The sequence below is a fragment of the Acinonyx jubatus genome, chromosome B3 (genome assembly GCF_027475565.1).
Source record: "Acinonyx jubatus isolate Ajub_Pintada_27869175 chromosome B3, VMU_Ajub_asm_v1.0, whole genome shotgun sequence".
NCBI lineage: Eukaryota > Metazoa > Chordata > Mammalia > Carnivora > Felidae > Acinonyx > Acinonyx jubatus.
The window spans coordinates 2,543,486-2,566,597 of NC_069386.1; the positions used below are offsets into that span (position 1 = coordinate 2,543,486).

The window sequence follows — 23,112 nt, forward strand, 5'->3', positions numbered from 1 at the left end:
CAAATCAAAACCACCATGAGACGTCACCTCACACCTGGTACAATGCCTATCGTCAAGAAGACAAAAGGTAACACGTGTTGGCAAGAATGTGGAGCCTAATTACAGTGGCAATCACATTGCACCATCATTTTGTATATCTTAAGCTCACTTAATGTCATATGTCAGTTATAGATCAATTTTGAAAATTTTTGAGAGACGGAGAGAGAGGGAGAGAGTGCATGTGCCCATGCCTGTGTGTGCAGGAGAGGGGAAGGGAGAGGGTGAGAGAGGGAGAGGGAGAGGGAGAGAGAGAGAGAGAGAGAGAGAGAGAGAGAGAGAGAATCCTAAGCAGGCTCCACACGGTCAGCACAGAGCCCAACATGGGGCTCTATCTCATGACCCCAGGATCACGACCCGAGTTGAAACCAAGAGTCGGACGTTCAACCGACTGAGCCACCCAAGCTCCCCTATATCAATTTCTTAAAAAGACACTGTTAGACAATCCTCAGAGGAGTATTCCACACCCCGAGCACCACGGCTCCCCCAGAATCACTGAGCCAGCCTTCGCCTGTTCCCACCACCGTGTCCCGCTCAGACTCCTCTATGCTCTGGCTCTAAAACGCTGGATGGTTTAACTTGGCCATCTGGGCCAGCTATTTGGAAGCCATTCTTGATGATTCTAGCTCTGCCAATTTTATAATGCCGACTTTATATTCCAGCCAGTTATTAAGCAGTTGGGCTTCCAACCTTTGTCGGTGACACTCTTAAAGGAAGGGAGGGCGATGCACCTGCGCAAGGAGGGCTGGGGGCATCTTGCTTAGTGTTTTTCAGGAAAAACACAACTGAGGGTGTGAGGCATCGTGAAAACTTGTGGATATCAATTCCACGCAAATGCCCAGGACTCAGTCGAGTCTTTTTTAGAACGGTGGGGAGTGGGGGGGAGGTGGGTGGGGATAAAGAAAATACCAAGGAAGCTTACACTTAATTCATACTTAGCTCTGAGGAAAAAGTCGATAAAACTTGTAGTTACCGATAGTTACTATGGAGCATCTACCACAAGGAAAAGAGAAGTCAGCGGGTGTCGCTCTTGGCATGTAGCTTTCTAACTGACCTAAGATAACACGGGAGACGTAGATAAGCAGCCAAATCCCCAGCTTCACCATGGTGTCAGTCATAGGAGGACCACACACCCCGCCAGTCCCTAAAAGTCTCTGTGTGTCTTGTAGGTGTGTTTGTTTATAATAGTCTGGGAATGAGGAATCCTGGCTCCAGCACTAATGTGTAAAGCCTGGGACAAATTCAGGCTTTCAGAGCGGTGGTGAGGCTTTCCTTCTTTTTATATTCACAGAATCCAACCAGTGCAGTGGAAAAAGGATACAATTAGAAGGCACGAGACACCAAGGCTTCAAAACCAGTTCTGCTTGATGCTGACGCTCTCCGTGCGACCTCAGACAAAGTATTGCCCTCTGTCCACCTACCCGGTCTCACCTCCAGAATAGGAATGATAACCTCTGCCCACCTTGTTGGGTTGGAAGCATCTGATGAATTAAATGTATGCAAACTACATGTGCGTTAAAAGTCTGGGATGACACCAGCCTCACCACCACCACCACCACCACCATCATCGGCACCAGCTTGGCCACTGGTGGCCAGTGGTGGGCACCCCAGTAAGTAGGATGGGTGTAGAGTAGAGCTTCTCATCCTGGGCACTACCCACATTCTGGGCTGCCGTGGGGTCCTGTCCTGGGCATTGTAAGATGTTCAGCAACCGCCTAACCCAGATGCCCGTAGCACCCCTTTCAGTTGTGACACAAAAATGCTTCCAGACGTTTCCAAATATCATTTAGGGGTAAAATCACCCCTGATTGACCACCAGTGGCCTAAAGGGCAACCTTTGTCCTCCCAAGAGGTGAAAGAAGAGGGGAGGAAAGGGGCGCCTGGGTGGCGCTCAGTTGAGCGTCCGACTTCGGCTCAGGTCGTGATCCAGCGGTCCGTGAGTTCGAGCCCCACATCGGGCTCTCTGCTGTCAGCGCAGAGCCCGCTTCGGATCCTCTGTGCCCCCTCTCCCTGCCCCTCCCCCACTCATGCCCGCTCTGTCTCAAAAATAAATAAACATTAAAAAAAGAAGAAGAAACGGAGAGGAAAGAGTGAAGCTCTTTGGGAGGTATGGCAGCTACCGCTCTCCGGACATTTGAATAGGACTCTGAGGAGATAACCGCACTGGCATCCCATTGCTTCTGGAGTACCCTTTTGCTCCCTTCCCCAGACATTCTTCCTCGGAATTAGAAGTCCTCAGCCTAGTGGCCTTTGACCCCAGGTGTCTGTCCCAGAAGAGCCCACCTTGTTTTATGTCAGCTGTCCCGCCCTTTGCATGGAGAGTGCACCATCCACTTGAACCTCTAGCCGTCTCCCCGGTAACCTGCAGCTATCGTAGAGGGACTCCGGGCTTGTGGCAACGCCATGGGTAACTCTAGGATCCATTCACCTGGGAAAGACACAACACAGAGAGCAGCCAGGGGAACCCGACTTTTACCTCCATAATTCCACCAGGCAGGGGGTCACCCCCCACCCTTCCCCACCTGGGGAAACTCAGACCTGAGCACCATGGAGTCCTCCTTGATTTGTGTCCCGCTCAGGCCCTTCCCATTAGATGGGTGTCCTCTAAAAGGCCCCAACCATGTCTTTGCCTCTGAGAGTATTGTCATGTGTATTTCACTTTGTCTGGATTCTCAAAGCTGATGGTGCAGAGTTGACCACACCGCCCCCCCCCTCCCCAAACCTTGCAACCACGCTGGCCCAGCTACAGAGGCCAAGGAGCATCTTAATCCCGTCCCAGGAATGTTTGCCTGATCTCAGCCCTCACCCTGGCTCTGGAGCCCCACCATAGCCCGAGCCCTGTGTGCTATACCAGCCCCTTGCTGGGGACGGGGGACACAGGCTCTGTAAACTTGAACCAGAATAAAGGATCTGAAAAACGTGACCCCCAGGCACACAATGCCACCCCTCCACACATCAACTAGCTTCATTTGTCTGTATTCCCGTCTAATCCTTGTTATGCACAAACATAGCTTGCATGCTTATTAAGGTATAAATACAACGATGTGTCCGCCTTTTCCATAGTTAATGTCCTATCATGAGCATTTTCCACTTTGCTTTAAAAATTACCATTTTAATGACCACCTAAGCTTCCATAGAGCGGTTATAAAATTCCTTACTTAACTGTTTTCCTAAGATCTAGTCTTTTTCTTTTTTCCCTATTAAAGTTAATTCTGCAATTAACATTCAAGATCTTCCAGAATTCAGAATTTTTTTTCGTCTAAATGATTTCCTTGGGACGAAACCCCAGAAATAGAATCGAGTTCAAGGACGTACGTGTGTATATGACTTTGATATAGATGGCTGATTACCCGAAGGGGCGCCCCTGTGACCTTGGGACAAGCAGTGTCGGAGTCATTATTTCGTCACGACCGTGCCATTGCTTTTACGTCCTTCATGGGATCATATTATTGATCATTACTTTCACCTGCATCTCTTTGATTACTATTAAAAGCAAGCATTTTCCCTAAATGAATTTTAGTATCAGTGGCTTCACGGAAAGGACAGAGGAGGGGGTTTATGTCCCAAATTCTGCTTCAAACCACTCCGAATCCCACGTTAGACATGAAAGCATTCTGTCCAAAGCCTTCCTTGGGCTCCCCACTACCTGTATGTTTTATCCTTGCTCTTTGTTCCTTCCGACACCTCGCCACCCCCCTCACCCCCCTGGGTGACACCTCCTTACTGCCATCTTTCTCTTGTCTGTGGAACCTCAAGTTCCTCGGGCGTTTATCACCCACAACAACTCAGCTTTGCTCAACGCCACACAGGTGCAAATGCCCCAGAGGTAAAAGAACCAGCAAACACAGAGGGCGGTTGGCAACAGACCAGCATCCACTGGGTGGCACCCTTCACGATGGAGGTTATCGCTGATGCTTCTGGACAAACAGAGGGCGGTCCAAAGAATTCTGGTGAAGAAGATGTTCTACACCTCATCATAAGCTCCCGTCTCGGAAGATTATCTGAGTAGACGCCTTCCTCACACACCTCAGGCACCACATGTGGAATCCGTACGATGCTTCTGCTGGATCTGATAATGTTTTCCTTCTTCTAGTTGTGACACAAACAGCAGCAGCAATCACAATACTATTAGCCAGCTCTTCAATAGCTCGTATTACATGCCAGGGAGTGCTCTAAGCATTTCCCTTTTACTAACTCACTCAATCGTCACTGGAAGCGTACGAATTAAGTATGAGAATTACACCCAGTATACAGGTAAGGAGACTGAGGAACAAAGATCACCGGAGCTGGAATCCGTTCAGAGGCTCTGTGCATGTCTTGTGAGCCTTGCAGGATGCTGAGCCCAGAGGGGAGAGGGGAGGAGTGTGTGGGGCCAAGCAGCCCCTCCGACTCCTCGCTCCACCCAGACACGGGCTGGCTCTGTGGCCCACTCTTCACGCGAGGCCATTCGGAAGGAACATTCCATTCTGGGACATGGGTTCCTCAAACACACTAGGGTCCTGTTTCTTTTTTGTTGGCCAGTGTCAAGGTCAGAGGAGACGTGTTTGGATAATTGGTCTTAGTCAATGACACACGGCAACCATGTCTTATGCTCCTAATGCTCCCTCAAAAATCAATCCCATTGGCATTAATAGAATGTTCTCATTAAAAATATATGAGACACACTGAGTGGCACATGAACGGGAAATAAACATGAAACGAAGTCAGTGAAGATACTGGGTCTACTCTTTACTGATTCCCATTTTTCTCCAAACTCTCAGGCCCCCGCTCTGATTCTCCCTAATTAATTACTAGCTATTAGTGCATAATTAGCAGCATCGCTGTCTAAGTGACAGCACCATATATCAGCAGGGACACTCTAGCCTTGGCGTGGCATCTCAGCCGTGGCGCCCGGGACAGCTCCCTCAGCATCTCTGAGCCTCATGCTTCTCCTCCATGAAATGTAAGTGATCAGACCTCTCCTCTCTGCTCTCCAGGCTCTCGGAGACCCGCGCGAGGGCATGCCTGCCTGCCCCCGCCCCTGCCTCCACCCTCACTAATTCTGGGACTCGTGCACTTGTCACTTTCCTTGTCAGTCAAGTGGGGATGAGAGTACGGGGCTGAGTAGGGGAACTAGGGAGTAATGGATGTAGACATAGTTTGCAAACCACAGTCTGCGTAAGGGCTCTTGCCTCTGAGTAGTTTTACAGATGAAAAATAATGACTAAGGAAAGGGTGGAGATCTTCTGTTCTTATGGTATCCTTTTTTTGCACCCCAAAGATGGTGTGAAGGTTGCCCTACCCCATTCTTTCCTCCTCTGCTGAGAGACTTTGGACACGCCCCAGGATTCATTTGCGAAGGGACGCAGAGGAACCACATCAGCCCCATCCAACGTCAATGACCCAACATTAAAGGATAAACTTCAATGTGAGCGTGCTATGTGGGCTTCCGTTGGCTTATTCGTACATCAGGGCCGTCCACGCTGTGTGAGCTGTGACGTTTCCACTCTTCCAGAAAGCAGACATTAATGGGGAGGTGGAGTGACACCTTCACAGGACAGTCACCCTATGAGAGAAGCGGGGCTGGGCCAGGAAAGTGTGAGCCAGTGATACAGGTCCAACAAAGTCTCCGCCCAGCCAGGTCCTGTCTTGGAGGGGGGAGTGATGCTCTCCCGTCTGCCCCCACAGCTGTACACGTCCTAATCCCCAGGGAATATGCTTTCCTCCATGCTGAAAGAGACTTTGCAAATCTAAGTTAAGGATCTCGAGATGGGGACATTATCTCGGATTGTCCAAGTGGGTCCTGGGTAATCACAAGGGTCCTTAAGAGAGGGAGGCAAGAGGGTCAGAGCCGGAGAGGATGTGGTGATGCAAGCAGAGGTCAGAGAGAGAGAGAGAGAGAGAGATTAGGATGCTATGATGCTGCTGCCTTTGGAATGAAAGAAGGGGCCATGAGCCAAAGAAAGCAGGTGGCTTCTAGAAACTGGGAAAAACAAGGAAATAGATTCTCTCCATTTCCACAGCCTCCAGAAAGAACCCAGCCCTGTATACCTTTTTTAGTCTTCTGATACTCAGAACCGTAAGATAATAAGTTTGTGCGACTTTAAGCCTCCAAGTTTGTGTTAATTTGCTATAGCAGTCATAAAACACTAACAGAGTATCAAGCGGGACATCTCCACGGTCGCCATACTGCCTATAACAGCAGTAACCTTCAGGCTCTGCACAGATACCCGGTGAAGAAGTTGGCGAGCCTTAAGTGTTTCCTTTCCCAAGGCACTGAAAAAAATGTCCAACCTCAGAGAGTCTGGGAGCTTCACAGACATAAAATGCAGGCACTTTGACAGGCCTGGGTAGCAGTACTACTGCTGAGCTGCATGGCCCGTCTTGCACAGACCAGCGTGTGGCACACAGCGGGCCTCAGCCGCTGTGTAAATAAGGAAAGAAGGAAGAGACAGAGGGAGAGAGCAAAGAGGTGTACCTCGGGAATTTGGGCCCTAAAATCCCAGCGACTCTGTGGCCTACGTTTCCTACCTAAGGTTATCCCACGTGTCTTGTCCAGATTCGATTTGATTTTTTTTAAGGTTTGTTTTTCATCTTTATTTACTTTTGAGAGACAGAGTGTGAGCAGGGGAAGAACACAGAGAGAGAGGGAGACCCAGAATCCGAAGCAGGCTCCAGGCTCTGAGCGGTCAGCACAGAGCCCGACGCGGGGCTCGAACCCATGAGCCGTGAGATCGTGACCAGAGCCGAAGTCGGACGCCCAACTGACTGAGCCACCCAGGTGCCCCTCGATTTAATTTTTATTTGTTGGGTTCCTAAGTTCAACCCCTGAACATGCATTCTAAAAAATGTATCCCTTTCCAAATTCCGTCTCTGAACACAGTCCCAGAACGTCCAGACTCCACATGTTCCTGGCCTCCTTACTGGATGCACCTCCTGCTCCCACATGGCCCCTGTTGTCTACCTTTCCTCCCCCTGCTCTGCGTGCTTACTTTTCTGTGGGCTCCGTGGGGCTTCCCCACTGAAGCCACCTCCCAGCCCCTGAAAGCATAACCCCCACTGGATGGTGCTTCGCTGCCAGAGTTCAGACGCAGAAAAGCCCGGAGCTTCTGACCAAGGGAGAGCTGAGGTTGACCTTGATATGATACAACTCCAGGAAAGATTGCGGGTCAGCACCAGAGCACAGAAGGAGTCAAGGGGCAGGAGGCGAAGGGGGAAATCCTGGGCCATACGTTCCCGGCAGAGGCAGCTGGACAGGATCATGGTGAGCATGGCCCTGGGGAAAGGGAAGGTCTTTCCCAGGATGGGGAGCCACGTGAAGGCCTCCCTGTGACTGGGTTTCCAATCGGAACATAACACAAGCAGCGGTCTGATCCTATAGGATCCTATAGAGCTCATAACTGCAACACACTCAGTGCGGCACAAACACCATCCAGAGAGTCATCGCCTGTTAAAATCTGATCGCTGGGAGCTGCCTTGTTGAAAGTTTGAAAAGGCTAACGCCGTCCCTGGGCTGATGTGATGGCACTTTTTGGGGCACAGCAGGCTGAGGACAGGGACGCTCACCTGCCACCCACCCACCCAAAAGAGGTCATCCGCTGCCTTAGTTACGGCCCGTGGTTTTCTAAAGCTCACCTTGGCTCTGCGTTCTCCAAAGTTGTAATCGGTACAAATCAAACTGCATGAGATGTTCGATGAAACCTGGACGCCTGAGGCCATTTTTTTCCCATTGATGTGTGTGATATTTCCCATCACACTATAGGTTCAGTTTGAAAGTTCAGCATGCAAATGCTGTTTCATTGATTCATTCATTCATTCATTCATTCACTCAGTGATCAATTCAACAGTTGGGGTCCACTGTGTGCCAGATACCAGGGATAGTGAGAGAATCACAAGAATGAGCATGGTCCCAAAGAGCTTGCAGTCTAGAAAAATGGACAGACACATAAACTGAGTGCAACGCAGTGAGATACTTGTTCTGACAGGTGCGTACCAAGGGACCCTGTACCCAGAAACAATGACAACCAACTCTGCCTGGAGCTTGGGGGTTGCTGAGAAAGATTTGAAGATTGGACAGCATTTGAGCTGAGGAGAAAAAACATGGAGGACGGGCTGGCGTGGTCTGGAAGTTTGACATGTCTTGGGCTCTGGCTGTCCAGGAGAGGAGCCGGGGAGGGGCTGGTAGGTTAAGGGGTCTCAAGGGTCACAGCAAAGAGCTTGGCTTTATCCTGTAGGCGGTGCAGAACGTGTTGGGGACCACTTAGTGGAAATCACATTCTCATGAAAACCAATGGATTTTGCCAGAGTCAGTCTTCTGCTTTACCTGAGATGAATGTGCTCTTTCCTGTAATATTAGAATTCTTTATTATGAGAACAAAATTAAACAGAGGGTCGGATATATGTGTGAGAAGCTCAGGAAATGATCAGGCATAGAGAGACACAGGTTTTGGAATCATCCAAATATATATATATACATATATATATGGATATATATATTTTTTATATATACATAAATATAAATATACATATACATATATAAAAATATATATATTTTTTTAATTGAGGCTGTTCCAATGGATAAGCTCACCTAAAGAGAATTTATTTGAAAAAGTGAGAGGAGAGTCTTGAGACATAACAAAAATATAAAATACCTCGTAATACACTTAACAAAACGTGAGGACATGTCATAGAAAACATTATAAAAATTTGCTAAAGGACATAAAAGAAATTTAAGATATAAAGCCTCAGTCAGTAATTAATTCTCTGCCCAGTTAAGTCCATTCCATCCAAATTTACAGCAGAATTAACTTTTAGAATTTGATTTAAAAAAAACAAACACACAAATTCTAGGGGCACCTGGGTGGCTCAGTTGAGCATCCGACTTTTGATTTCGGCTCAGGTCATGATCCCAGGGTCGTGGGATCGAGGCCCTAACACTTGTTCTCTCACTTCTTGGGAGACTCTGCCCTCAGATATCACCTCCATTGGTCTCCATGACTTGTCTAGTGCGGTGACCCAACCCCCTGCTCCTGAGAAGTCTGAGCCCTCGATAATCACACTTCTCAGACGGAGTATTTGTCCACAGTCACAACTGGTCCAGGTAGCACCAGGAGGTACCCAAGTGGATCACATGAGTCCTGTACCGTTTCCCCCTGACCCCACTGTGTAACCAGGGCTATACCACCAAAGAGGGAAAAGAGACAGAGAGAGAGAGAGAGAGAGAGAGAGAGAGACAGAGACTGATTGAGGCTTGCAAAAATGTAAAACAATACCTCTCTCCTTTTCAATAATTCATTTTGGAAAATGGAGCCCTTTTTTATAGAAAATGTATCATTCGTGTTAACATGTAATAGTTACATGGCGTTTATTTTTAAATGATTTGGTAACGAAATATTTCAAATAGTTCTCAGTATTAATTTCTAATAGGGGAATATCAGTAGGTAGAACACACATAAAGCAAAACTTCCTTGAAGTCTTCACGAAGGCTCAAAAATGCAAAGGAGTCTTGAAACCAGAAATTTTAAGAACCATTGATCTGAAAGAGTAAATGCACTAGAATAGTCAAGACGTTTTTGAAAAGGAAGAGTAAGAAAGAGGAATGTTCCCTGGTCGATTTTAAACCACATTATAATAGAAAGCAACAGTGTGAGGCTGGCGACAGAAAACACACACTTGGTCCAGAATATATGCAAACCTCCAGTGTACAGATGAGAAGCATTTCAAATTGGGGGGATGGAGAGAAAGATTGTGTAATAAGTGTTTATAAGTTTTAAATCCCATAAAAAGTTACAAGACAAAAATAAAATGTTGAGAAAATATTTGTAATGTATTTTCTCAAAGGTTGATAATCTAATGAATATGTAAAGAGCTCCCAATAATTAATAAGCAAAAAGAGACTCACAGAATTAAGAGGGTAATGGGGTAATTCACCAAAGAAGTTACGCGAAGCCCTAACAAATGCATGAAAACAATGTTGTTCTCATTCGCAGCAAAGAAATAGCATATTTCAAATCAAATACCATTTTGGTTGATTGTATTAGCAGAGAATTTTACTCTCTAGCCCTGGAAACAATCTGGGGACATCAGCACTTTGATCATTATTCTCAGGACTTAATGGATTCATCTTTTCTGAAAAACTCTTGGTCAAGATGTAGCAAATCATCTTAAAATGTGCATATGTCTTGACCAGGAACTTTCATTTTGGAGAGTTCAGCCTGGCAACAGAACCCAGCAAATGCACACAGACTGTAGAAGAATGCTCCTTCCAACATTGTTTTTACTAGGGAAAAATTAAAACCAACCTAATAGTCAACCATTAATACGGGGTCATGGCAATAAGAGCTGATGTAATCTCACCATAACATACTGTGCAGTCACTAACAATGACAAGGACCCGTGGAAAGATGCCCGTGACAAACCGTTGGCTGAAAACAGTAGATTACAAATTAATACGTATAGTACGAACCCATGAGTGGGGGACATCGCCAGCATTCACCAGTATGTGGCCTTCCTCCTCTTCTGGGCGTGTGGAAAGTCATACTTTTCAGTTTCATTGAAGTTAAGTGGAATCATAGGACTAGTTCTGGCCAACAAAACACGTACAAGAGTGACTTGTTTCATTTCTGGGCCGAGGCAGGAAAACGCCAATGCCTGACTGTCCAGTCCCTTTACCCCCTCCCGCAGCAACCGAGAAGGCCACGCGGTCCAGACAGTGTGGTCACAAGACAAGAGTCTCCGGTAGCTTGGCTCCGAGAATGGCTGAGCAGAGCAGAGCCGCTGCCAATCTGCGTTGGAAAAGCATGAGGAATAAATCTTTGTTTTATTAAGCCACTGAGAATCCAGAGTTAATTTATTGCTGCAGTAAAACTTAGCTAACATGAGTAATACGCTATTTTTTTTTAAATAAAATCACAACAGAAGGAATGTGCGGGGTGCTATGTAAATGTGCTTGGTGAAATATGTGGAAAACGGTATTCCCAACTTTATTTTCTTTTAAATCTTTTTTTTTTTCAATATATGAAATTTATTGTCAAATTGGTTTCCATACAACACCCAGTGCTCATCCCAAAAGGTGGCCTCCTCAATACCCATCACCCATCCCCCCCTCCCTCCCACCCCCCGTCAACCCTCAGTTTGTTCTCAGTTTTTAAGAGTCTCTTATGCTTTGGTTCTCTCCCACTCTAACCTCTTTTTTATGTATTCCCAACTTTAAATTGTGACTTTCGCTGGGGTGATCTGTTGCCATAGCTGTAATTTAATCTGTATATTTTTTTTTCTTGAACTTTCTACAGGATGCACATAAAACCAGAAACAGAGAAGCTGCTTCCATTTTGGAAAACAAAAAGTACATTGATAAGATCTCCGGGAGAATTATCTGGCCATTCGAGGGCTTACTCACATTCAGCTGTTATGAAGGGATGACTGTAATCCCCTAAGTATGCACTTCTCAATAAAACAAGCTTATCTGTTTGGGCGAGAGTGTGTTTTCCTTTCGGAAGAGTAGGGATGGGGCTGGCGTTGAAATGAAACGTAAGATGGTCAAAGCGGGTGGATGGATGTCAGGTGAGCAGACCCTTGAACACAAAGGTACTGAAGGAGGGACCCTGGAGGGGAAGGGGATTAATGGAGCCACCGAGGCAAGTGACCCAGCACATCTTGACTTTCCTCCAACAGCATCCTGGGGGACCTCGCGTAGCTGTTGGAAAAGCCAGAGACCCGCCAAGAGCTATGAAATCAGCCGCGTAAGTTAAGGTGCCTGTCTGTTCATGTTTGTTTACAGAATGTTACTCATTCTGTGACAGAGAACAAGGAAAAGTCGTATATATATATATATATATATGTATATTTTTGTTTGTTTGTTTGTTTGTTTCCAGGACAGAAAAGAAAATAAAAGCGGAGATGCTGGTGCCATTTCACCAAGGGCGCGGGCACTTCCGCACGTGTGTCTGGGCTCCCAGATCATCCTACGCTTCCCATCATCCCGTTCTGCTCATGGCTCCTCAAGACCAAGGCAGAAAGAGCCGAGGAAGCAAAGTCACGGGAGAGCGAGGGCCTGGCACGTGTCCCGAGGCACAGGAAGAAGGCGGGTCTGAGAGAAGGCCCCGGGAGAGGGTCTGTGTGTGTCATTTGTAGCTTCCGATTTCTGCCATCTTTAGACTTTCCCAGTGTTAACTGTCCACACAAGCAACAGTTGGCCTATGGCTACAAGCAGTCAAATAAGTGTCCAGGAGACTTTGCAGGAGGCAGGAGCTGAGGTGACAATACCTCGCCGTGCCAGTCGTGAAGCTCTGTGATTGTCCTCAGGATGCTGCAGCAGCCCTCTGAGGACCGTGTTTCCTGCTCTGCTCACGGCTGCCTACTGCAGTGGTCTGGCAGTAGGGGTGCAGGAGGGAGGACGGTTGACCAGTAAGATACGGGGCACCCGGCGAGAATCTCAGCTCAATAACAGGTATGTGTTTAGTATAAGCATGTGCCCAGTCTTGCATGAGATATACCAAAAAAGGATCCGCCGTTGATCTGCGACTGAAGCGTAACTGGGCGTTCCGCATTTTTATTTGCTAAATCCGACAATCCTCGGAGAAAGTATGTAGTAATTCTGGTTCCTCCCCGGTGGCCACGGCGTGTTCTGGGAGAAGCAACTGAACCCACCGGGCGATTGGTCCAGCCCTTGCTTGCAGAAGCAGACTCAGTGATGCCAGCACCAACTGGCCAGGGTCCCCTCCCCCGAAGTCTGGGCCCCAGCATCCCAGACCCTCCTCCAAGTTCAGAGACTCTGGCCTCAGTCGAGCAGTGCCCCCTTCACAGAAACCTGCTTTAACTCAGAGACAACGACCACTTCTTTCCTCGGTCCCCCTAGCCTGAAGGATGCTAGTTGCCACTTCTTAAGATCTGCGTATCTTGGGGGCTCCTGGGTGAGCGTCTGACTCTTGGTCATGATCCGGGGGTGTGGAATACAGCCCTGCATCCGGCTGTGTGCTAACAGCGTGGACCCTGTTGGGATTCTCTCTCCCTCTCCTCTGCCCCTTCCCCAGTCATGTGCTCACATGCTCGCTCTCTCTCTCAAAATAAATAAATAAACACGAAAAAAAATTTAAATGGCCTGTGTATTTTATTCTGGCCTTTTTGGTTCTTTGGTAACTAATGAGCAATTCTTCGTATAAGACTTTCTCTGTTAAAACGAGTGATGTGGTTTTGCTTTGGACTGGGCTGGCCTGATATATCCAGTCCATAGCTGATCCTGGGGCAGGCATAAAAGTGGCAGGGGAAATCGGATGGTGGCATAGCTGTAAAGGAGACGGGGGAGGTGGGCAGCTTTCTGGACTCTACTAGGGCTGGAGGAACGGGATATAAGAGAACTAGCCCCGGAAGACACGGGCTGCAGGAATTATCATGCAGAATGCCCATAGAATTGCCCCACAAGACAGCAAGAATGACGGTGTTCAGGGACTGGTACAAGAGCGAAGAGAAGTTGACCCTGGAACGTGACATGAGATTACGCAAAGATGTGGACGTGAACGTGAGTGGCAGGAAGGAGGGTCGCAAAGCCACCGTGCATCGGAGTGATGGTCCAAGTGTGGCCCTGGAGGGCACACCACAGCAAGCTCTTCCCCTGTCCTTCAGGAGCCACCGTGGCGGGTGTGGAACCAGATCTGCATCTGAGTCACCCGAAGCTGAAGTTCCACGGACGGGAGCGGGGCGGACGCAGCTGAGGAAAGCACTGTAACCAAGAGACGTTCCCAGGGGGCAGGTGGGAGCAGAGAACAAAGGAAGAGTCTGGGCGGCTCGTGGCAGGGCACACGGCAGGGGGGACACCGACTTGGGCTAGAATCTCTCCGCCATATTGGGTGGCAAGGTGTTGCCACAAATGGATGTCTTCCCTGTGTCCTGGGGTTTTCAAAGCCCAGTGCCTCCTCCTTCAGAACATAAGGTGGCAACAGGAGAGCCCATCGTGTCACCACCACTCCCTTGTTCTTCAGCCCTCAAGAGTAGATAAAAACAGGACGGCTGCCAGCCTGAGGCAGAGGGCAGCGACCTCCCAACATGGCCGTATTAGTTTCCTATCGCTGCTCTAACAAATTACCACAAACTCGGTGGCTTAAATCAACACAATTTATCACCTTGTAGTTCTGGATGTCAGAATTCTCACATGGCTCTCGCTGGCCCAAAATCAAAGTGCTATCAGGACTGCATTCCTTTTAGAAGATCAAGGGGACAATCTGCTTTCTTGCCTTTTCCAGCTTCTAGAGGCTGAGGCCATTGCCTGCACCATGATGCACGTCACTCTGGCCTCTGCTTCTGTGGTCACCTCTCAACCTCTCCTACTTCCTTTGTGACCTGGGCTCTCCCAGGCATGCAAAATGCTCCATCCAGTAAAAGGTAACATATTCACAGGTTCCAGGGATTAGGGTGTGGACAACTTTGGGGACCGTTATTCTGCCTTGCACGGAGGCCAGGACTGAGTTTCCAGTACACCAGTCAGTCCCTTTGACTATTCAAGGTGGACAGGGGTGACTCACCTGTTTAGAGTCCTGATGACCCCACAGTGGGAGGTAGCAGTCACCTGTGGGTCATGTTGGGTGCCAGCAATGGTGACAACAAAGAAAGCGTGGACAGCTGGCTCGGGTCTCCCCTAGCATGCTCAGAGTGGGTCATGTGAATGACATGGGGCATCCTTCCCAGTGTAACCACTTCCCATGACCCACTGGACTGGATACGTCCATTGTAGCCTCTAACCCTAGAGGACTCCAGGAAAGGTGACAAGAGGAATAGGAAATGTCACATACAGAACAGTCTCGATCCTTTCCGTTCTGCCCTAGGGGCATTCTCGCCACCAGAGCCCTCCCCAGATCTCGCCCCAGAGGACAGACGTGCTCCCTGGGAGGACCTGTCAGGAAGAGAGCCAGTTGGCAACACCATACCCATAGAAGGTTCTATTTGTCACTTAGCAGCCAGCGCTTCTGTTCCAGAGCACCTGCCAAGTTGGCCAGCAATAGAGGTTTTCTGAACATGCCAGACCAGGAAAAGCAAACTCAGTCTGCTCACACGACCCCTCGTCTGACGGGTCTAAGAAGCACCAGAAGTTAATTATCTGAACCCTAATTTCCCAACTGGAGTAAGAAAGGGACTCTTTTTCCCCTTCCCTTTCCCCATGGTCTTCTGTTAAGTTTCTCAAATTCCACATATGAATGAGAACATATGATATCTGTCTTTCTGTCTTTCTCTGCCTGACTTATTTCACTCAGCATAATACCCCCCAGTTCCATCCATGTTGCTGCAAATGGCAGGATTTCATTCTTTCTCATTGCCAAGTAGTATTCCATTGTATATGTAAACCACATCTTTATCCATTCGTCAGTTGATGGACATGTAGGCTCTTTCCATCATTTGGCTATTGTTGAAAGTGCTGCTAGAAACATTGGGGTGCACGTGCCCTATGCATCAGCACTCCTGGAGCCCTTGGGTAAATTCCTAGCCGTGCTATTGCTGGGTTGTAGAGGGAGGCAAACCCAAAGAGACTCTTAAACACAGAGAACAAACTGAGGGTTGAAGGCGGGGGGGGGGGGCAGGGAAAGTGGGTGATGGGCATTGAGGAGGGCACTTGTCGGGATGAGCCCTGGGTGTTGTATGTCAGTGATGAATCACGGGTATCCACTCCTGAAGCCAAGAGCACACTCTGTGCACTGCATGTTAGCTACCTTGACGATAAATTATATTTTAAAAAAGAAAGAAAGAAAGGAACAGAGACATTAGTTAGCCGCTGTGCCCCATCTGGAGAGAGACGCCTGGAAGGCAGACTCGTCCCCAGGCCAGACGCGTCCTGGCCACCATTCCATCCGTGCAAGCCTTCCAGGCATATGGCTCAGGAGGCATGCCAGCATTGCATAAGCAGAAAAAGTACCTAACATGGCCAAGTTGTCGCCTTTCATAAGCCATCTCTGGCCTCCTGGTAGACATCTTTTTTTCATTCATGGTGGGCTTTCCAGACATTCCTGTCACTTGATCTGTTATCATATCCCTCCCCTAATTTCTAAACGGAGAAAGGGACTGACTCAGGAAACACTTACGGGAGTTTCTGAACTGGCCCTGTGCTTGTCTCCCGAGCATCGCAAAGACAGACGGGAGCCGTCCCTGCCCCACAGGACCCACAGCAGGGAGAGCTGGGGTGGGAGTCATCGCAGGTAGGAAAGTGAAAGCATCACACGCTGTCAACAGCCACAGAGAATGTTCACGGGCTGTGGAAATACAGCTCTTGGCCAGAGTGAAGGGACTGTTTCCAAGAGAACAGAGAGTCTGTGCGGAGCCCCGAAGGATGCAGAGCTGGAAGGGAGAATAAGGGACAGACCCGGCAGGGCTTTTTCTGGGGGATGGTGACCCTCCAGCTCGGTTAGAATTTACGTCCAGTTCATAAAGGGCAGCGGAGGGAAGAAAGGAATCAAAATGAGAGTGTATGATTCTTGCTTTCAGGAACTTGGCGTCTTAAATGCACACATGTAACAACAAAGCCATGAAACAATGGGCAGTGGGGGGAGCGGGTTAGGGAGGGACAGGTGTCTGGGGCTGGGGGTGGGGTTGGTCTTCTTTCTGGGCAAGTTGGCAGCCTGAGCCCAGCTTTCCAGACATTTCCAAAGTCCGTGGGCAATGGTTCTAAAGCCCAGAAAGTTCCAGAAGGCTGACAGTTATTGCATTGACTGGGAGATAAGAAGGGACTCTGAATATCCAACACTGCGGAGTCTTGGGGGACCCGGTGGCAGATGTCTTACTAAGCTGACTCCAACTGCCTTCCATGTGTCTTCCCGGACCGCAGGGGCTGGAAAGCTGAAAGGAGTCCCCGTCTCCCCTCGTGGCCAGGGTTCCACAGGTATGCCCCACTTAGATAGACACTAGGGCAAGAGCTGACCTGAAGACCAGGTCAAGGAGGAGTGACACAGAGGGGTGAGCGGGCAGGAGGACCAGGGAGGCGTCCACCCTGCTCTCGTGGATGGTGACCACCGGGTCCCGGGGAAGGACGGCTCGCGGTGGCTTTCAGTGAGCAGGAAGGACCTCCGTGCCACGGTGTGGCCCTAGGAACCCGCTCCGGACGCTCAGTCTCCAGTCTGTTCCCGAAGTCCTTCCAGTATCTGGCAAGCCGTGTGCTGCCTTGAGGTTTACTTCCTTCTGCTTCAACCAGCTCGGGTACGTTCTGCTTTCTGCAACAGAACCCTAATACGTAGGAGCTAGGAATCTTTGTATCAGCAAAAGGGCAGCTCAAGTGTTGTCCCCCAGGATCTCAGAGCAAGGCCAAGTGACGGTGCCCCAAAGGTGCCCACACCCTAATCCTCAGGACCCGTGAATAAGTTACCTTACACGGAAGGTAAATCAGGGATCTTAATAAGGATTATCTGCGTCGGCACATGATGGAATCACAAGAGTCCTTATAAGAGGGACAAAGGAGGGTCAGAGGCCGAGAGAGATGTGATGACAGAGCACAGGGCGGGAGTGATGTGTGGCCGTGCCTCTAGAGACAGGCAGCCTCCAGAAGGTACCCGGCCCTGCTGACTCTTTGATTTTAGCCCCATACAGCTCATGCCGAGCCTGACCTCCAGAACTGTTAAGAAAAGTTGGCATTGCTGTAAGCCACTACACTTGGGGCCATTTGTTTCAGCAGTGGTGGCCATCAACAAAAGTGGCTATGGGACCCGCTCTGTGGCTGCTGGAAAGGCCGTGGTAACCCGCCTCCGTCACCCTCTGTAGAGCTTCTTAGCAGATTACCCGGACTGGCTGGCTTGCAACAACCAAAGTGTATTATTGTCTCACAATCCTCGGGCTGGGTGGGGGGTGGAGTGTGAGATCCGGGTGTTAGCCTCTCTCCCTCTGCAGGCTCTAGGGCAGAATCTGTCCACCGTCCAGCTTCTGGTGGCCCCTGGCGTCCCCTGGCTCGTGGGCACATCCTCCCCCCTCTTGCCGTCTTCTCCTGTGTGTCTGTCCCTGCAGCCCTCTGGCTGTCTCACGAGGCAGGGCACTGCATAAGGATCCTTGGGATTATCTTCCGGACCCCCCCCCCCCCAGATAATCCAGGATAAACACTGCTCTGAACATCTTTCATTTAATCCCACCTTTGGCCATGTGAGTTGATATTCGTCAGTTCCAGGGGTTGGGATGGAACATATCCCCCAGCACTAGGCAGGTCCCCCAGATCTAGACCAGGGCAGACCTCAGTAGACCCTCAGGTGAACATGACCCCAAGGGGCCTGGTTCTGAGAGTTCCTTCAAAGGCGGCCCTGGCTTTTCAGGAATCCACCGGGGACCCCCTCACTGCTCCTCTGGCCCACGCCCTGTGGAGAAGAGTGGCAAGGTGTCCGACAGAAAAAATGGGATTTTAGGAGAGAGAGAGAGCAGGGCCCGGCTATCCCGGGCCAGTCTGCAGCCTCAGGCTACGCCTCCTGCTGAAATTCTGAGAAATCCCCCGAATTCATATTCCAGGCTTGTCGGGAATCATTCAAAAAGTTGGAAGGCTGAGCAGTTGACGACAGACCCGGAGAAACTGGATGGAGGTGATTTCATGACATTTTTTTTTTTCTCTTTGTACCCAAAGTCAAGGGGCAATGAAAACAGTCTAGTAGGTCTGTGGGTGCGGGGGGCAGAGAGCAGGGGCACGGGGTGGGGTGACTGCATACGGGCCGGGGTTCCCTCTGGGGTGACGCGTACTGGGACCAGGTGGCGGTGATGTCTGCACCACAGCATGACTGTACCAAATGCTTAAAATGATTTACATGGTTGGGGCGCCAGGCTGGCTCAGTCGGTTAAGCATCGGACTCTCGATTTCAGCTCAGCCCGTGATCTCAGGGTCGTGAGATTGAACCCCGAGTCAGGCTCTGTGGTGTCAGTGCAGAGGCTGCTTGGGATTCTCTCCCTCCCTCTCTCTCTGCCCCTTCCTCACTTGCTTGTTCTCTCTCTTTCTCTCTCTCAAATAAATAAATAAATAAACTAAAAAAAACTGTCTAAAATGCTTTAAGTGGTCGATATTAATTTATGTGTATTTTATCACAATAAAAGAAAGCAGGGGAGCCTGGGTGGCTCTGTTGGTTGAGCGTCTGACTTCGGCTCGGGTCACGGTCTCACGGTTCGTGGGTTCGAGCCCCTCATCGGGCTCTGGTGATGGCTCAGAGCCTGGAACCTGCTTCCGATTCTGTGCCTCCCTCTCTCTCTGCCCCTCCCCCACTCATGCTCTGTCTCTCTCTCTCTCTCTCTGTCTCTCAAAAATAAAGAAACATTAAAAAAATTTTAGAAATGAAACAGTTACACATAAATACCACTGAGAGGTTGTAACGGTGCCTTCTAGAAGTCATGAGTCTAGGAGGCTGAAGGTTGCTGTTCACGCCAAAGAGAGTGGGAAAAACGACCTTCTCTTTGCCAGAAGAGCACGGAAAGAATGGGGACAGTTGAGAACAGTGCACACAGGCAGGTGCACAGTCTCACTCCCTATGAATGAAAGTGTTGAAGGCCCACTATGGTGGACACTTTGGGGCGCACTGGACACTCAGGGGGGGACAGAACACACGGAGCCCTGCCCTGTGGGGAGACAGCTGATAAGTGTCATGAAAACCAGACAAGTGGGTTCACGGGAGGCGCAAGGTTGAGTGGAGGAGTCAGCCAAGGGCTTTCCTAAGGGGTGACATTTGAGGAGGGGCTAAGTGACACACAGGAATGGGGAACTAAGCTATGGTTAAAAGATTGGCAAGGGACACACATTGACAACTCCTGAAGTAATAAAACAAAATAGCCCAAAGTATCTTTAAGGGTCTCATTTTGCCAGTATGCAAATACATGCAAAGTGAAATAACAATAAACCATTTTAAGCCATCAAATTAGAATTTATTAATAAACCGTATTACTGGGGAGGCTCCTTCGGTTAAGCGTCCAGCTTCGGCTCAGGTCATGATCTCGTGGTTCACGGGTTCAAGCCCTGCACTGGGCTCTGTGCCGACGGCTCGGAGCCTGGAGCCTGCTTCGGATTCTGTGGCTCCCTCTCTCTCTGCCCCTCCCCCACTCATGCTTTGTCTCTCTCTCTCTCTCTCTCTCTCAAAAAATAAGTAAATATTAAAAAAAATTGTTTAGTGTTTATACATTTTTTGAGACAGAGAGACAGAGTGTGAGCAGGGGAGGGGAGGAGAGAGAGGGAGACACAGAATCTGAGCCCGACACAGCACAGAGCCTGACGTTGGGCTCGAACTTGTGAACCGTGAGATCACGACCCGGCCGACATTGGACGCTTCCCTGACTGAGCCGCCCAGGCGCCCCCAAAATAAGTAAATATTTAAAAAACAAACAAAGCTGTATTACTGAGTGCTGGGAAAGATGTGAGAAATGGTCATTTCCACGCTGGCTTTTGGGCAACGCATATCAAGACTTGAGAAAATTGTATCGTTTGGTCCCCCGGCTCCACTTCTAGAAACGTAAACTTTGGAAACAAGCATCCAGTCACAACATTTGGTCTACAAGGATCTTTGGGGTTTGCCATGCTGCTGGACATGGGGCTCGCCACGCAGGCACAGAAAACAGACTCGGTGAGAAGCCACCAGGTGCCACGGCCGTTATGTTCAGAAGGTGGGGTTGAAAATGGCTCTATTCACTTTTTGTACTATTATCTGTTTCCCACTCTTCCTTCTTTAGAGTCTCCTGCCGATGAACCCAAAAAACCAGTAAGCGTGATGTGAAAAACTATTCACCTGAGCTCACTCGGTGCAATGGGATTTGGTCTGCACTCGCCGACGTCTGAGCAGGCTAGCTGGGCAAGGCTGGTCACAGACGACAGGTGCTCTCGCTGACCGAGGGGGGTTCCGCTTGCGGGCAGTCTGGTGGCCTGAGGGGAGGCGCCCCGTTTGGCGAGTCACCGTCTGGCAGGCAGAAGCCTCAGACTGATGACAGTGGAGGGTTGCTACGGAGAAGTTATTGTGAGAAATGGGAATTTGGATGTAACAGAAAGGATTTGAGAGACGAGGAGGGATTTTGGTACAAGAATGCCCCCTAGGTCCACCTTGGAAACTGAGGCAGTGTAAAGGTCGGAAGAAATCCATGAAGTGTGCAGGCTGCAGAGCCACGGCTTGGGTCCAGAGAGGCCACCTAACCAGCCACCGGGACTCCCTCCACACCCACGACAGGCTCAGCTCCCTTGCAAAGAACCAAGGCTTTTTGCTCATGGGTGGAGGAATATTCTGGTTGTGTCCAACACTCAGAAACTGCGTGTGACTCTAAGATAAACGGTTAATTACCCCGAAGCAAGCAGCCTCGACCCCCAACGCCAACACAAACAAAGCTCATGGATTTCATTCAAGGTGAGGGCTACACGAGGGAAAGATAAATACTTGAACAATTCCTAAAAGGAAAGAAACAATGAAATGAAGAAATGAAAGGAAGAATAGGAGGGAGGAAGGGAGGGAGGGAAGGAGGGAAGGAAGGAAGGAGGAAAGGAAGAAAGGAGGGAAGGAAGGAAGGAGGAAAGGAAGAAAGGAGGGAAGGAAGGAAGGAAGGAAGGAAAGGAGGAAGGAAGGAAGGAAGGGATGGAAAGGAGGAGGAAGGAAGGAAGGAAGGGATGGGAAGGAGGAAGGAAGGAAGGAAGGCAGGCATGGAAAGGAGGGAGGAAGGAAGGAAGGAAGGAAGGAAGGAAGGAAGGAAGGAAAGGGGGAAGGAAGGGATAGAACAGAGAAGGAAGGAAGGAAGGGAGGGAGGGAGGGAGGGAGGAAGGAAAGAAAGGAGGAAGGGAGGGATGGAAAGGAGGAAGGAAGGAAGGAAGGAAGGAAGGAAGGAAGGAAGGAAAAGGAGGAAGGAAGGAAGGAAGGAAGGAAGGAAGGAAGGAAGGAAGGAAAGGAGGAAGGAAGGGATGGAGAGGAGGAAGGAAAGAAGGAAGGAAGGAAGGAAGGAAGGAAGGAAGGAAGGAAGGGATGGAAAGGAGGAAGGAAGGAAGGAAGGAAGGAAGGAAGGAAGGAAGGAAGGGATGGAAAGGAGGAAGGAAGGAAGGAAGGGATGGAAAGGAGGAAGGAAGGAAGGAAGGAAGGAAGGAAGGAAGGAAGGAGGAAGGAAGGAAGGAAGGAAGGAAGGAAGGAAGGGATGGAAAGGAGGAAGGAAGGAAGGAAGGGATGGAAAGGAGGAAGGAAGGAAGGAAGGAAGGAAGGAAGGAAGGAAGGAGGAAGGAAGGAAGGAAGGAAGGAAGGAAGGAAAGGAGGAAGGAAGGGATGGAAAGGAGGAAGGAAGGAAGGAAGGAATGGAAAGGAGGGAGGAAGGAAGGAAGGAAGGAAGGAAGGAAGGAAGGAAGGAAAGGGGGAAGGAAGGGATAGAACAGAGAAGGAAGGAAGGAAGGAAGGAAGGAAGGAGGAAGGAAGGAAGGAAGGAAGGAAGGAAGGAAGGAAAGGAGGAAGGAAGGGATGGAAAGGAGGAAGGAAGGAAGGAAGGAATGGAAAGGAGGGAGGAAGGAAGGAAGGAAGGAAGGAAGGAAGGAAGGAAGGAAAGGGGGAAGGAAGGGATAGAACAGAGAAGGAAGGAAGGAAGGGAGGGAGGGAGGGAGGAAGGAAGGAAGGAAGGAAGGAAGGAAGGGAAAGGAGGAAGGAAGGAAGGAAGGAAGGAAGGAAGGAAGGAAGGAAGGAAGGAAAGGAGGAAGGAAGGGATGGAGAGGAGGAAGGAAAGAAGGAAGGAAGGAAGGAAGGAAGGAAGGAAGGAAGGAAGGGATGGAAAGGAGGAAGGAAGGAAGGAAGGAAGGAAGGAAGGAAGGAAGGAAGGGATGGAAAGGAGGAAGGAAGGAAGGAAGGGATGGAAAGGAGGAAGGAAGGAAGGAAGGAAGGAAGGAAGGAAGGAAGGAGGAAGGAAGGAAGGAAGGAAGGAAGGAAGGAAGGGATGGAAAGGAGGAAGGAAGGAAGGAAGGGATGGAAAGGAGGAAGGAAGGAAGGAAGGAAGGAAGGAAGGAAGGAAGGAAGGAGGAAGGAAGGAAGGAAGGAAGGAAGGAAGGAAGGAAAGGAGGAAGGAAGGGATGGAAAGGAGGAAGGAAGGAAGGAAGGAATGGAAAGGAGGGAGGAAGGAAGGAAGGAAGGAAGGAAGGAAGGAAGGAAGGAAAGGGGGAAGGAAGGGATA

General features: G+C 49.4%; 2 long non-coding RNA genes across 2 annotated transcripts; one reads left to right on the forward strand and one right to left on the reverse strand.

The window, feature by feature from the left end:
* Nucleotides 1-284: 284 nt before the first annotated feature.
* Nucleotides 285-10,764, reverse strand: LOC106965911 (uncharacterized). Its single transcript, XR_001428709.3, has 3 exons — nt 10,481-10,764; nt 7,651-7,940; nt 285-2,464 (listed from the first exon to the last, which is right to left on the reverse strand). It is a non-coding gene; the product is annotated as an uncharacterized LOC106965911 (long non-coding RNA).
* Nucleotides 10,765-17,873: 7,109 nt separating this feature from the next.
* Nucleotides 17,874-21,298, forward strand: LOC128316187 (uncharacterized). Its single transcript, XR_008299773.1, has 2 exons — nt 17,874-18,545; nt 20,665-21,298. It is a non-coding gene; the product is annotated as an uncharacterized LOC128316187 (long non-coding RNA).
* Nucleotides 21,299-23,112: the final 1,814 nt, after the last annotated feature.